The sequence below is a fragment of the Rousettus aegyptiacus genome, unplaced genomic scaffold, assembly GCF_014176215.1.
Source record: "Rousettus aegyptiacus isolate mRouAeg1 unplaced genomic scaffold, mRouAeg1.p scaffold_m13_p_2, whole genome shotgun sequence".
NCBI classification, from domain to species: Eukaryota; Metazoa; Chordata; class Mammalia; order Chiroptera; family Pteropodidae; genus Rousettus; species Rousettus aegyptiacus.
The window spans coordinates 162,435,961-162,443,946 of record NW_023416295.1 but is presented as its reverse complement, the minus strand read 5'-3'; positions in this window follow the sequence as shown (position 1 = coordinate 162,443,946).

The following is a 7,986-nucleotide window of genomic DNA, read 5'->3' as shown; positions in this document are numbered from 1 at the left end:
ATCAACATGTTGCCTCAATGTTGCTTCAGTCTTGCTCATTTATATCCATTTCTCTACTTTTAATGAATAAGAATTCATTAAAAGAGGAAAGAGCATCTAAACATCCACATTCCTCAATCTGCATTAAGAACTTCCACTTCTGACTTCTTTTTTGACCCAAATGACTTCTCACATTTATATATCTGCAATATTAAAAATGCTTTTGTACAACAAAGGGCTAAGGGTTAAGTATGTTATTCCTGATGTTTAGGTTGTATTTAAAATATTGTTTGAACACTCCAGTACAACTGCTTTACCTTTTATTGTATAGTAGATACTAACATTTCATTTCCTTGATTAACTCTCTTTTTCAATGGAATTCACCATTTAAATGTGTGCTGTTATCTCAGTTTTCTTAAATAATTATAAATAATTTGGAAAATGAACAAATAAAATCACAATGGACCAATACAAAGATTCTATAAGTAGAAAAAAATATAAGTATAGTGATTAATAATAGAGATAAAATCATTTTCATAAAGTATTTATACTAGAAAGTAATATCCAATAAAATTACAAAAATCATAGATTACATAAATTTGTAAAGAAATATGACTTGAAAACAACCAAACACTGAGACAAAAAAGAAATGGAAGAAAAGCTATAATGTAGTAAATAACATTATATAAATGTCTTATACATCTCTAGAAGTAGAAATTTAATAGAAACAAAATTGCAGGGAAAAAATCACTCATGAGATAGATTAGCTGGAGAACTCTTCTAAAATATAAAGTAAAAAGATCCAAAAGATGAAAATGATAGATATGAAGGACTCGGTTTCTAATGATTTGAAGAAATGATTTGAAGAAATCCAACAGAGATAATAAAGACATAAAAAAATGAAAATTTTATTTAGTGGGGGGGGGGGGAAACACTAAAACCAGTAGACCAAAAGGGTTTACTATATGTCAGGAAAAATTGACTCTAAAAAGTTGTCACCTCAAAACATTCTGGTGATATTTTTACATTGCAAGGAAAAAGAAAGAATTCTATAACCATTCAGACAAATTTAGATTTTCTATAACTTCCAGAAATGGCAGTTTAGGTTATTCATGCCAATTCTAATAGCTAAAATGATTTTCTTAAGAGCATCAAAAAACTCAAAAGCTAGTGAGGATGAGATGCCAAGGTGAACTTTAGAAGAAAGTAGATATCAGAAAAATAAACAGCCACAAAGCTGTTTTTCCCCTAAGGATGTCTGGTGATCCAGATAAGATAGAGCAGCAATTTAGATGACATCAAGGGGCATGGAGTATATAAGTCAAAGTCCAGATCCCACCTGACCTGAGGAGCTAAGTTAAAAACAAGCACATTAAACTGAAACTCTGAAGTAAGTAAATGCACCTTCCTAACCACAATCCACATTCAGGGAACTTGAGGAGGATAAGATTTCAGGCTGAGCAAAAGAAGGGAAAAATAGAATAAGAAAAACCTGTCTCTTAAAAATGGTAACCACAAATGAGCTCTTGCATAGATTTTTCAGCCCTAACTCACATCAGTGGGGTGGTCCAGGAAACCTCAAGCTATAAATTTAGTTTAAAGTGGTTCTAGACTGTTTATGCCTCTGGGGCTCTGACAAGAACAAATGCAAAAGTTAACTAGAGTAGAAAACTTCACCCTAAGCCCTAGGGAATCCCCATAAATAATTTTTTAAGAACAATTGGTAGTACAAAGTTAAAAATAACGAAGCCCACAAGAAAACATGATACCATGAGTGAGAACAGAAACACGCACGAACAACTAGCAAAATGAGATCCACGAAAATGTCTTATATTGGAATAATCAGACACAAATTATATAACAAATAGTCTCGCAAGATTTGAATAAATAAGGCCAAGATTGGAAATCTATGAAGGGAAGTGGAAACTATAAAATATAACCTATAAGATATACAAAAAAAAAAATGAAAATACAATATCTGATTAAAAACTCAATTGGATATGTTTAGCAACAAACTGAATAAAGCAAAAGAGAAAATTATAGAACTGGAAAACAAATCTTAAGAAGTCACCCAAAATGTACATAGAGGAAGAGAAATACAGAAAATATGAAAGACAAGTAGAGGCAAAAGACAGAGATGGACAAAGGTTAATTTGATTGGAGAGAGAAGTGATGCATAACAAAGACAATATTTGAAGAGATAAATGACTGATAATTTCTCACATATTCAAAAAAACTGCAATAATTAATAGGCATGGGTAATAGCTGTAACACAAATTAGACTAAAAGGATTGATATCTGAAAAAACAAAGAATTCTAACAATCCTATCAGAAATTAAAAATTGAGATTGAAAAGGAGCCCAAAAGAAAAATGGGCAAAGGATATGAACAGGTAATTCACAGCAGTAATCAGCGATATGAATATTAAATTTAAGAGAGACTAGTTCACGTTCACTACATTAGCAATCAACTGTGAAAAGATTATGGGAAATCACAATATTTTCTTATACACTACTGATAGAAACATGAATTAGTACAACCACTTTGGAGAATAATACAACAGTATCTATTGAAACTCAAAATGCTCATATCCTATAACCCGAAAATTCCAATTCTAACACTTTCTAAAGAAATAATCAATCATTGATACATAAGAAGATAAGCAAATTAATTACAATGTTATTCATAATAATGAAAAATTGAAAGAAAACTACATGTCTATCAATAGAGAAGCGTGCTTATGTGTGTATCTGATAGAATACTATGCGACAGTTGAAAGAAGCTAAAAAGATCTCAAGGTTTCAGTGTGAATAGATCTGAAAAGTATATTGTTGACTGAAAAGTAAATAATGTCCAAAAGCATAAGCACCAAACTCATTAACAGTTTGATGTTTGGGTCTTGGAGGAAAGGAAAATAGGTAAAGGAGTAGAGGCAAAAGGGGTTTTAGCTTATCAGTTGTAGTCATTGTTTTCAAAAGTGAATGTATTCATATTCTATTGAGTAATTAAAAGTTAAATTTTAAAAAGTTAAGTGGTCAAAATTAGTAAGCGTGACAACAGAAAGTAATTTTGCAACAGAGCTCTCATCAGTCGCTAACTTTAAATTCAAAGTGCCATTTTTGTATAATCATATAGCTGAAGTCCATTATTCCTATTGGTTAAAGTACATTATTCTGTGCTCAAGGTCTTTGACTCAGTCCTCATAAAAACAAATAGTTGTAATGATAGTAATGTGTTTCAATGTTATTTAATGAGAAACTGAGTTGTTAACACAAGTGCTTTTAAAAATACAAAGCATTGGGCTAGACAGTACCTTTTTTAAAAAAAAAAAACTAGATAATGAAAGAGTTTAGAGAATATTTATATACCAGATATCATGAAATTTAAATTAAACCTATACTTATTTTGTATCATATTACCTTAAAGTTGAATTTTTGCCTAAGTTTACAGAATTAAGACAGTTTTCCTATAATATTCCAACAATGAATTCTCCATCAAGACACATTTAAACATAAAAATAAAAACAGGGGATACAAGGTACTAAAAAGAAAGTATGTGGTTTAAAAACAAAATCTCTTGAGTGGAGAAGTCTGACTAAAACCCTAAAAGAAAAAAAAATGATGAATTCAACTATGTATGAATAAAACATCTAAATTGCCTAAATAAGTAAACAAAAGCAAAGCACAAACAATAAACTGGAAGAAAATATTCACGATTCAAATTACAATGGCTGATTTCATAAACTGTATAAAGAACACATACAAATCAGTAAAAATGAGCAAAAGTCATAAACAGATAACTAAAGAAGAAGATACAAATTCATTTTTAAATAAAAAGAAAAACTACAGTGAGATACTAAATTTCATTTATCAGATGAGAAAAAAAATTTGTTTGATAAATATGAGGAAATAGGCACTGATATGTTAAGGTGTGAATTTCACTTGGTATAAGCCCTATGGAGCAACTTGGAAATGATTGTTAACATTTTAAATGCACATAATTGTCATTCCTATATTCTACTTCTGGAATTATAATTCCAATATATTCAAGCAATGTGAAAAGAGGTATTTACCTACAGACAATTCATTGTAGCATTTACATCATTTACCTGTGTAAAGCCTTTTGGGGCCAACTCTCTTCTTGATAGCAGACATTTTAAGAAGAGAAAAAGAACACAGGTACACAGGTTAGTAGTTGAATATTGAATATTAACCAATTCCCAAAACAATAGGAGACATTCGAAGTGATAGAATGGGAATTAGAACCAAAGCAGTCTGGCTCCAAGGCACATACTCTTTATACCATGCTTTTTTTTTTTTTTTTTAGGTGACACTAAACTTTCAAAGCCCCATTTGCCTTTAGTATTTTTCTTCATCCATGAAATCCAAATGTGTAGCATCTCTAACTTAAAATATTCTGCTCTCATGACCATTCCAGTTTCTGCTCTTTCTTTCTATAAAGAGACAGCAAAATACAGTGGTTACCTTGTGGACCCTGCAGTCAGATACCCACGTTCAAATTCTGGCGTTCCACTTATTAGCTACATAACCATGGGCAAGTTACTCAACCTCTCCATGTATCTGTTTCCTTAGTAAAATGGAAATAATTACAGTACCTACCTCATAGGGTTGTTGTAAAGATCTGGTAAGCTCCTATGTGAGTGCCTACTTTATGATATAAGCTCGATGTTAGCCACTATTGTTATTAGTAATAACCATAGTGTTCTTATGTATAATTATTATTATTACAGTCTTTACATTGTTCACAAAAATACCTCTCATCGCCCATTGTCCCTGATTGAGTGCATTGCAGACAATTTTCAATTCCAAATGGACTTAGAAAGTACTAGTTGATAGCTAAAGATGACAGGGAGTTGTAGATAATAATGACCTGAGTGGTTTTAGAAAACAGATATAGAAGACAGAATGTAGAAGGCATTGTCCTACTTACTTTCCTTCCTCTCGTCAATGAATGCTCCCTGTCTCCAAGGTAGATGAGATAGCAGAAATGGGTAGAAATAGCCTACCATTTACCAGCTCAAACCCACATTCCTCTTCAGGGTCCTTTTCACAGTTTAATTATTGAAAATTCCTCATGGTACAGGCTAGATCTTTGGCCAAGTGCTATTATAATTTCATATTTCTTCAATTGTCTTCATTAATATTTTAAAGGGAAGTTAGGAGATAAGTTACCACTTCCCTCACCCTACTGAGGAGGAGATAAAGGGAAATAATAATTACAAGCTGAACATTTTCACTAATGAACTAGACACCTGTGAAATCAGTTACCACTCAACATCCCTTCCCAGATGATACGCTAACATCAACCCTCATGGAAATTCAAACTCCCCAACATTTGACAACAGAGAGCAACAGAGATTGAAAAGGGAAATTTAGGTCTTGTGAAATGAAAAAAACAAGTTAGGTACCTCAAAGAGGGTGATTTGAATATGAAAGTATGAAAACAGGCTGTTGGGAAAAGTGGAGAAGCCCTTAAAATTTTTTGCAAAAAAATCAGGTTATATGATCACACTAAGAAAAATCAAAAATATGAAGAAAAAAATGTCCTATCTACTATCATACCATTTGTTGGAATATGTATGCCAAAAAAAAAAATTTTTTTTTGATTCATTCTTTGTTTTAAATCAAGGCAAGTTATAAGAGAAAATCTGTAATGTGAAATAAAATATAAACGTATTTTAGTGATTTAATTTTTTTCAAGCTAATGCTCTAATTGAATCTTCCCTCACTATTTATTTTAAAATTTTTGTCACCAGTATAACAAAAGTGGGACCTGGGGACTTACAAACTCCAACTGTAAGTCTCTATTCCTTGTTCTCAAAGAATCCCACACAAAGCAAGAGTCTTCATTATTTTTCTAAACCTCAGAAAATGCTGCATATAGAGAATTAGGTAAAATGGGTTCAAACTTCTAACAATGTGTTCCATTTTGCAATTTTAAGTTATAAGAATGACCTCAAAACCATAATATTTGGAAGCAACACCAAATCTAATAGTGTAAAGCTACTTTCTGTTAAAATGGTTGTTGCTCTATATAGCTCAAATATCCGTATCTTAACTCTACGTGTCCGGAAAACTCAGCGTAGATGACTAAATTTGGGTTTACTACTTCTTTCTAACTGGATCTAAGCCTCCAGCAAATAAAGATTCTTTTTTTCCCCCACACACTATCACCACTAACACGGAAAAAGAAACTAAACAAATCCAGACTAGTTGCTTTGACTAAAACCATGAAGTCAGAATATACTTTGCAGGATAGTTTTGTTGGGCTAATACCTCTGGGGGCCAGACTTCATACCATGTGTCTCTGATTCAGATCTTTCTCTGTGGTTGACAAAGAAAAAGTTTCAACATGGAAACGAAAATGGGCTCAGCCTTTCTCAAGCCCTGAGGAAAAGCAGGGCATGTTTGTTCCTACAAGTCACTTTTTAGATGTGAAAACAACCAGACTCCACGGTTTCTGGCCTAATTCAGTCTTCTCGGATTTCACCATCTAGAATCTAACATTTTTGTCCAAAACACCTTCTTTGAGAGTCAATACCAATTAAACTAAAGCACTATAACAGAGAGGGGATCGAGGTCAGTTCCAATGTTATTGTCTAAAAATCCATGACTCACATGGTAGAGGGTCATGAGTAAGACTAGAATTAAGAATCTAAGGCAAACATACTTAACCTGAGGTCTAAGGGTAGAATTTGAGAGGTTCATGATTATGAGTGAGAAAAAAATTACAGCTTTCCTTTTTCACTAGACTCTAACTTGACATGGGACTCAATTATATAGGCAACAAATCAGCAATATGATCAGCATCTGTAAATTTGTCACCAATAGAAAGCATATCACATTATAGTTACTGCAGATATCTCAAAATGTCCTTTACGCTTATTAAGTTGCATAATTATGGTAGTAGCTAACCTGTTGCTAGAATTGCATGATTACAGTCTTTCTGTCTATAGAGTATGCAACGTGGATGATCAACTATTGAACAACTCTGCATTTCATAGCTATTCGGCCACCATGACTTATATTCTCACATTAAAGTCCCATGTTTAATGGTCTCAGTGTTGAATCATCTCATTTAAGTTAAGCAGTAATAGCCTTCACACTAATACTGTCATTAACAAATAAAATTAACTTTAACTTAGCTATATTTTAAATGCATTGTTGTATAATTTAATGTGTTAATAAGGAAGTATATATGACTATCCATGAATTTAATATTTTGATAACTGTATATAAATGTTTTCTTTATAATTAAACATACAGTCATGTGTAGCTTAAGGACAGAGATATATCCTGAGAACAGCATCGTTAGGTGATTTCATCATTATGTGAACATCAGAGTACACTAACCAAACCTAGATGGTACAGCCTACAACGCACCTAGGCTGTATGGGTATAGCTAATTCCTCCTCTGCTACAAATCTGTACAGTATGTCACTGTACTGAATACTGTAGGCAGTTATAACACAATGATAAGTATTTGTGTATCTAAACACATGTAAACAGTAAAAATAAGTATAAAGGATAAAAACGTGGTCCATGTATATAGGGTACTTACAAGGAATGGAGCTTGCAGGACTGGAAGTTGCTCTGGGTGAGTCACTGAGTGAGTGGTGAGTGAATGTGAAGAACGAGGACATGACTGTACACTGCTGTAGACTTGATAAACACTGTACGCTTAGGCCACACTAAATACATTAAAAACTTTGTATTTCTTCAATAATAAATTAGGCTTAGCTTACTGTAACTTTTTACTTTACAAACTTTAAGTTTTTAAAATGTTTTTATTCTTTTGTAATGACCCTTAGCTTAAAATGCAAACACATCATATAGCTATACAAAAAATTTTTTCTTTCTTTACATTCTTTTTCTATAAGCCTTACTATATTTTAGAACATTCTTGTTTTACTTTTTAAACTATTTTTGTTAAATGCTTAGACACAAACACATACTTTAGCCTAGGCCTACACTGGGTCAGGAACAT